This window comes from Erigeron canadensis, chromosome 4, assembly GCF_010389155.1.
Source record: "Erigeron canadensis isolate Cc75 chromosome 4, C_canadensis_v1, whole genome shotgun sequence".
In the NCBI taxonomy this organism is placed as follows: Eukaryota; Viridiplantae; Streptophyta; class Magnoliopsida; order Asterales; family Asteraceae; genus Erigeron; species Erigeron canadensis.
The window spans coordinates 19,238,795-19,247,843 of NC_057764.1; the positions used below are offsets into that span (position 1 = coordinate 19,238,795).

Sequence of the window (9,049 nt, forward strand, 5' to 3'; positions counted from 1 at the left end):
GTGCTAAAAGAACAACTTTGTATAAAATGAAATTGATTGTGATAAAAGAACAACTTAGTATCTAATGAAACTGATTAAAAGTATTCATAAAGCTAGCATGGGTCAAATCCCACAAATGAATGGAATAACTTACCAACAAAGTACTTGTTCTCCTTTGGCACAAGTCCTTCGAATGAACAAATCTGAAATCCATAGCGTTCGAACGCAGCAACATCACCAGTCGTTTTCCTCGCAGACGTAGACCCATCAAACTCGAGCATTTAAGGACCATCTTTCGAGATCCGAAATTCCTTCCTATTAGGCTTCAACAAATTAATGACCCTCTTCTAGCTTATCAACAAACTTGTATGATCTATTGTGCGTTGAAAGACTTGTGATTACACACTATCAACAGGGATTGGCTTACCCTCTGGTCTGAAATTATGAAGTTTGTACTCATATATGTTCCTTTCGTATTATACACGTCTCATTTACGACATATAATAACCACCAAGAGGCCACCAGATCCTGGTTGGAGTTCATCAAGGAACATATCAGATGCAACAAATGGATTACCACAAACCTCAACCATTTTAGCCATGACGGCAAAAACCCGATATGTAAAAGTATCAAATAAAAATTGTAAGGAAACTATAGATATCACATCACATGATGCATAATGATAATTAATATATAATCACCTCATTTATACATGCGTTAATAAATAAAATATCACATTGATGATGGATGATAATTATTGCTCTCTAATTAACTCATTCATATACATACAACTCCTCTACAATACAATTACAATATACGAACATTCTAATTAACTCATTCATATTCATATACACAGTGCCGGCTCAAGGTTTTTAGGGGCTCTAAGCGAGACTAATTTTGGGGGCCTCCCTTTGATGTTTCAAATAACAATTTTGGTGGTTCTACACGAGACCAATTTTGAAGTTTCCGTCAACAATTTTGATATACGTCATTAACAAAACCACCAATGAGGCCCGCATAATACATGAGAGCTTATAAGTTTTTTAAACTAAAGCCAATTTGTTATCGATGCTTTCTCGTGTCTTATGCAATTACAAACTAAAGCCAATCACTCCTCAATAAAATAAAATTACCCACCACAAATATATATATACATATACATATAAATTTTGTACGAATCTACAAACAAAGCCCACATGAGAAATCAATAGAAATAAAAAATACTTAAAAATCAAAACATATAAAATAAATAAAGTCAAATAATCTCAAAATGTTCTATAATCCACAACATATATATTAATAAAATCATTAAAGCAATAACAATAAGTAGTATATACATAATAATAAAAAGTCTAAGTAAAAACCTATAAATATACTCATACTAATGATAGAAGGGTAGTTGAGAAAGGAAGGGGAAATCGAAAATCACAGTACAAGTCCATTAGTTTCCTCCAAAATTTCAATAATTCCTCTCATCTTTATATAAAGAAGTGAAGCGGATTAATTTGACACAGATACCCTAGTTTTATTTAGTAAGAGCAATTTTTAGTTTTATAAGCCCAAGGCCCAAGCTGTAATACATTCCTTCTAATTTTGAGGCCTTAACTAAATAGGGGCCTAAGGCACCTGCCTAGCCAAGCATAACCATCAAGCCGGCTCAGCATATACATACAACTCCTCTACAATACAATTACAATATACGAACATATATAATATGAAATTAATTAACAATCCCTTAATAACAAAGCATTTAAATAGGTAAATAATTAAGCACTTACAAAGCTTCTATGATCCAACTTTAGATTATATATATATATACGAGCATGGTACCCGCGCAATGCGGCGGTGGTGGGGAAGACAATCTGGTGGTGGCGTTGATAGGGTTTTACTTTGCTAGAGACGAAAATGGCTGAAGGGCATAGTTGGTATATCACGTGAGAGGGTGCTTAGCAAGGAAGATTATTTAAGGGCATTTTTGTCTTATCAGGTTCTTAATTAAGTTAAGGGAGGAATCCAGTTTGCTTTATAAGGTATTATAGATATATATATTAAATAAAGCAATTAAACAACTAATTAAGCCACAACACTCCATTTTACATAGTTTAAATAAACTATATACTCCGTAAAATACTAAATCATTACTTTTTAATAATTACTCTAATAAAAACCTTGTAGTAAAAAAAAAAGTAATTAATTAACCCTATTAAATACATAATGATAAAACGTCACGAATTTGCTAATTTTTCCATCACCATCATAGAACTTTTATACATATATATAGATGTATGGATTGTAATAGAGCAAGAACAGCCCATTGGAAGTTAATTCAGTTAAGACTACTCAACCACTCCCTCTAGATCTTATTAAACAAGTTGACCTTTCACCTCCAAAAATAAGGATTTACAAGTTGGTCGGATTTTGAGAAACTGTAAGCATTAATGATCCTTAACATCACCTGTTCTTACAAAAACTTACTACAATTTGAAATTTGGGGTTAAACTTGAAACATTTGGTAATACAAAGCTTTTTTTTTTTTTACTTTTGACAACATACAATCTTAAAGTAATTTAAATGTATCGCCACAATATTAATTGTACGGCAAGACAAGCTTTCACATTTGTTAATATAAACGGGGTACAGGGTACATTAATCTTTATAAATATTAAGATGACATCTCAAAGAAGTTTTTTGACCACAAGTTCATTGTGTGATTAAACAAGATTTAATGCTTTATATTTAATGAAACATGTATAACCAGATAATCTGGTATTGCTCAATTCAGGATTTCTTTTACTGGTGCATATGATTTCTGCTACGTTCTGTGTGACCTTGGCCGCATCTTTGTCACCCAAGCTTGGAGCAACCCAAACGGCCAGCCAGGTAAAGAAAACGCTACCGCTGTATTTTCAAGTTGAAGTGTTTTAGTATTTTTGCCAAGGGCAATGGCTGTTTTTGAGGCTGCTGTTAGGTTCACTTTGTTGTTGGTTCACTTTGTTGCTATCTGGTCAAAAGATCAGGTCACATGTATGTGTGTTTGACTGGTTTATCCCAGATGCTTCTTTGATTTTGTTATATTGACAGGTTCATCCCCGATGCTTCTTTGATTTTGTCTTACACGTGATTGCAATTATCTGTTTAGTTGGTGAACCTGTGTTATTATGAAGCTATACTTCTAATATGTCATCATGTGAAGTGTATTTATCTTCAAAATTTTATTATGCAGTAAGCTTGGTATCAATTTCTTAATGACTATGTCTATTTACGAGAGTCCCCCTCCACTGAAAGACTAAATAAAAGTGGTGGAAATGAGGGGCTAAAATATATAACATTATATGCTTCTATACTGTTTGATTTGGGTCAGCATAGGTTGGGATAAAGTTACATGCGTTGACTCGAGCACGACTTATCAATCTTAACTAGATAACACAAATAATATTGTATGGATTTGAGTTAAAATGGTTGGTGAAAAATGATTTGGCTGACTCAGCTGATTTGGTTCCAAGTGGGTTGACACAAAGTTACTTGGGCTAATTTGAGAATGATCCGTCAACTCAAAGATGATCTTATGTGAATTTACCATACCCTATTTTATTTGGGTCAAAATGGCTTGACAGAATGTTAGTTGGTTGACCCTTGCATGACCCGTTGACCCGACATCGGAATTGCTAGCAGTCTGGGGTAGCTGGGCTTGGTAAGCAGTTTGGGGTGGTTACAAGATTCTTTTGTAAGTTTCTAATGAATAATTGAAAAACTGCTATAAGTGTAACATCCTAAATATTTTATGTTGACCTTCCATTAGTCAAACGTTAACCGTTTGTTGTGTCGTTAATTTCTTTAAGCGTTAACTAGTATTTGTGTTGTTAGGGGATGATTAATGGGCCTATATGTGATTATGTTATTGAGTTATGAGATGTTGATATGGTGTGTCGGTTCACCATTATGTGCCTAAGACGTTAATTGGTCATCCTTTAGTGTATATATTAGCTTCGGGCCTTAGTTTTTAGGCTTATATGACTTTTTGGGCTTGTTTGTATGGACTTTAGCCAAGCCCAATTCTTATGGACGAAAATTAGGCATTAAATCTGCTTTATTAGGGTTTTCAAGTCTTGTAACCTCCATATTTAAGTTACCATAAACTCACAATTAACATATATCACAATTATAAGATCCCTTACGTGAGTTTTTGCTATTTCTTTCTTACCTCTTCACCTTTTTCCATCAAAATTCGTGGCTATATTCTGGATTAAGAGTAAGTATGTTTTTCTTTCCATACATGATTTATTACAATTATCTTTGCTTGTGTCTAGAGATTTTCATACCGAAAATTAACGTTTTCGAGCATAATTTGAGATCTCAATGATGACTTTCATACAAGTAGAGATTAGTTCTGTAAAACAGTTTATTTTTGATGTATATTAACGTTGTGTAATTATTTGGAAGTATCTTGATTCACACGCATCAATTTCATTAGGATCCGTAAAGCTTTCAATACGTTTTTCATGAAATCTGGTGATAGCAGTGATTTGAACGAAATTTATTTTCTGTAGTATATTTGTTTCTGATAATAATGAATTTTGCATAAAGAATCACCTGATTTGGTTGAATAACGAATTCGGAATCTCGTTTTAAAGACCTATACATGTATCTTAACGTTTCTGTCGTTTTATCATTATACAGAGAATTTAAATAAAATCTATTCTGGAGTTATATTCTTTGTTGAAAAACGAATATTTTGCAAAAAGAATCAGTTAAATCCGTTCATTAACAAAGTAGAAATCATGTTTCGAAATATAGTATGTATATAGCTTTTGATGAAAGAAAATTAAAAAAAAAAAAAAAAACCGCAGCAGGTGAAGTTTTTGCAAAGCCCCGTCAAGAACCAAAGTCCCATCAGCGTTGACATCATCTGATGTCATCGTGCTGATGTAAGCATAGTTACATTTTTAGTCCCTGTAGTTTCAAAGTTAACGTTTTCAGTCCCTATTGTTTCAGAAAGTACATTTTTGGTCCCTAATGTTTCGCATCTTGTCACTTTTGGTCCCTGATGTTTCAAAACTTGTCACTGTTGGTCCTTACAGTTACGAACCTGACACTGTTGGTCCTTGTAGTTCCAGAATTTGCAAATTTGGTCCTTTTTAGCTTAGAATCAAGATTTTCATCTTCGGTTCTCATAATTTAAAATGTGATAAAACTATTCTGTTGTAGTTTTGTTCTCTAAAACTATTATAACAAGAATTATAGTTCAAATTGGTATATGAAATATTAAGATGTACTAATAAGGCATCATCTTGAGTCTTCATTACGAGGACAATGATAGTGAGTATTTATTATTAGGAATTTAATGAATTAGAAGTTAATTAGGTTCCTTTGTATATCGTAGGTTTTGGAGGTTTGAACATTCATTATTGCGTGTTGACGAGAGTTTATTTTGCTTGCTTATTGAGGTAAGATAACTACCTTTTGACACGAGGGATACAACGAAAACTTAGCTTTCATAATAAATGTTTGTTAAAGCCCTTTCGTACGTATGTTGGGTATGGGAACTTACGGGAGGTTACTTGGGTGTTGTTTATGCATGCTAATGATCTTTTATTTCTCGTTATACTTTATATGCATGCTTAGATGTTGGAAATGATTGTTAGTTTGATACATGTTGGCTTGTACATCTAGTACACTAGACTTGGTAGGACTGCAATGTCACGAGCACGTTAAGGGCCCTAAAGCTGTATTGTTGTTGTTGTTGTTATTTGTTGTTGTTGATGATGATACTCGGGTATAATTATTGTCGAAAGTGTTAAGCTTAACCCATGCTTGGCTTGGCTAGTATGCTATCGTCGCTGTCGTTTGGGGTAATCATGATAACCCCCATTCGACTCAGTCTGTTGTTGGGGTTTGCCGGATGGCGTGGGCTGGCCATTGTTGTCGATGCCGGTTTACTCGTGGATTGGTTATGCCATCCGTAACGACGCCGATGGACCACCAAATGGTCTACCCATCATGTCGGGTGTGAGGCTTCCTAAAGGTCAATTGACCGCCTTTACACAATTTATATTGTCGATAACAAGTGACATAAGTTACTTGGCTTTGTTGTGGCATAACCTGATGTTGATTTGTTGAGATGTTTATTGTCGATCGATGAGGTTGTTAGGCACATTTAGGGATATGATATTCCTAATGCTTATTATTGTTGTTGTTTATTACTTAACATGCGTATGATAGTTTTAAAAGATGTTTGAACTGGCAACCGTTTTATACAACCTGTGGTTATCTTACCCAGCTTTAAAAGCTGACACTTGTTTGTTAAAAATGTTGTGTTTCCCCAGGTTGGTCGTTGAAGATTGCTTGGAGTGAGGCATAGGTAGATAGTTGCTTTTATGAAGACTCTATGTTGTCATAGATTTGCCTCATTTATTTAGACTTTTAATTATTATGTCATTGGATATTTAGTTTGGTTGTTTGAATGTGGATTTCTTGGATTGTCGTTATGATGCAATAAGTAACACCAAAACCTTTATCGACATTTCCGTTAGGAAATGGTTAAGTTTTTAATGGGACGTTTCCGCATTTAACGGTTGATTTATTTAAAAAAAAATTGAAATCCATATTTCTAAAAGTCGGGTGTTACAATAAGTGCATAATCTGATCCAAAATCTTGAATCCGCCATGAGATTTAAATAAGATTTTGGATTGCAGTTTATGACTATTTAATCTTTGTGGTTTTTAATCTTCTTATAAACTTTCGTCAGGTGGAAATGTTTATAAAAGCTATTTTAAGGCCAATCATGTCGAGGAGAACAAAAGATACCAAAGATAAAGAAGGTTGGTTTGTACCAATCCCATTAAAACTATTTAGTGCTTTATGCACCATCCTTTTGGTTATATACAGAAATATGCGGGGGTGAACTTTTCATTTTGCTGAAAGTTTTATTACGTGACGCGATTCTTCTTTTAGTTACCATTTAATACTACAATTGGTATTATCACTTGCTGTTGATGACAACTTGCTACCTTATACTACTCAAACACACATTCACAGGCCACATATTCATAACAAGATTATTTACTGTAGCTCTTATTTATACAACAAAATTGCCAAATGCAAAAAGTTTCTTTGTCGCCTCCGTATTTTCCTTATGCTGATGTTGTACAATTGTCTTTTGTCAAAAACGTCGAGTGGATTCGTATGGGAACAAATGCACTTTTAGAAAGGAACTGTGAGAGGATTGCTTTGTGTGTGACCTGTGGATGTACGGATTTACTTCAGATCGGTAACCAGGCCCGCCCAAATATCTTTGACCTTACTATGTTAAAACCTTCCGATATTTATGAGGAGGTCATATAAGTTGATGAGAGAATCGAGCTTGTTCTTGAAGATGAGAAACTGGCAAACTGGTTCCTGAATCTGCTGAGCAGAATGTAGTTACATGTATTTTGGGTGAGCAGGTTCGGGGTCTGAAGGTTGTTAATGTTGAAACTTTGAGGGCTTTACTTAATAGTCTATTGGAGAAAGGAATTGAGTGTTTAGGAGTTGTGCTAATGCATTCTTATACATACCCAGATCATGAATTTGCTGTGAACAAATTGGCAATAAGTATGGGGTTCAATCATGTTTCCTTATCGTCTTCCTTGACTCCCATGGTTCGAGCTGTTCCTAGAGGTTTGATTGCTAGTGTGGATGCATTTTTGACTCCCGTTATCAAAAAGTATTTGACTATTAGTCAGAATTTATATCTAAATTTAATGATAACTCGGGAAAAGTGAATGTTCTATCTATGCAATCAAGTGGTGTCGGGTCCTGCAAGTAGTGGGGTCGTTGGTTACTCTCAGAACCTTTTTGGGCTCGAGACCCAGAAACCTGTAATCGGGTTTGACATGGGTGGGACCTATACTGATATGACTTATGAACAAGTTCTTGAAACACAAATAGTCGGGGCCATAATTCAAGCACCCCAGCTTGACATTAACACTCTAGCTACTGGTGGCGGGTCCAAGCTAAAGTTTCTCTTTGGATCATTCCGCGTAGGGTCTGAATCTGTATGTGCACACCCGGGGCCGGTATGTTATTGGAAAGGTGGTGAGCTGCAGTCACGGATGCTAATCTTGTTTTGGGCACGTAATCCCTGATTAATCTCCTTCCATCTTTGGGCCGAATGACTTTGGATATTGATGAAACTAGGCAAGAGTTTGAGGAGCTTGCTATATAAATCAATCTTTATAGGAATAATCTTGATCTATTAATCTATTAATCACAAGAAATGTTATTGAAGAAGCTCAAGAACCGTATTCTGCTACTTATAGTCCTGAATCTGTTCTAGAAATACTGTTATTAAAACTGGTAAGGCATAAACTTCTTGACAAAGGCTTTGGAGAAGGTAGCATCACAAAGGAAACAGTACCATGATACTATATTTTGACATAATCTAAATGTTTGCAGTTTATGAAGAGAAATGTGTCTGTCATCCCAGTTCTTAAATATTGGCCTCGGATGTGTCTGCTATCTCAGTTTTTAAATATTGGCCCAATTTTAGGTATGTCAAAATGTAGAAAAACCTTAAACATGTGCTTCACATTATATTTAATGCTTGATTTGGATTAAGTATCTGCCCAACTTTCTTTTGATGTGTTATCCATATTCCTGCTATAAAGAACTTTCCCTACGTGAAGGGTATTTTATAGCATACACACTGGGTACTAGCTGTTTGAATCTTTATGTAGCTCTAAGCTCTGCTAGTTTAGTATTTCTAACACATTACCTAAATTAGAAACTTCGTTACTGTACTACATTAAGCTCTAATGGATATAGAAAATGCCTCTTAGTACTGTACCATATTCTTGCTAATCACAAATGAACTGTTTTTTTACACACTTTTTCTACCATTATAAAGTGAACTCTAAGATTTACGACTACAACATAACATTAGCAGAAAACTAAATTTTTGTGCTTCGTATTTCGTTTTCCTTTTGTTGTAGGCACTGAGTGTTCAGATATATTGTATTCGTACTATGTTTTAGGATGACAAATACGGAACCAGAGGATTATCACAAGCGGATAAGAATCTAATGAATTCTT

General features: G+C 34.6%; 1 pseudogene; it reads left to right on the forward strand.

Annotated features, from left to right (window-relative positions):
• The first annotated feature begins 7,075 nt into the window (after positions 1-7,075).
• On the forward strand, positions 7,076-8,225 carry LOC122597095 (annotated as a pseudogene).
• Positions 8,226-9,049: the final 824 nt, after the last annotated feature.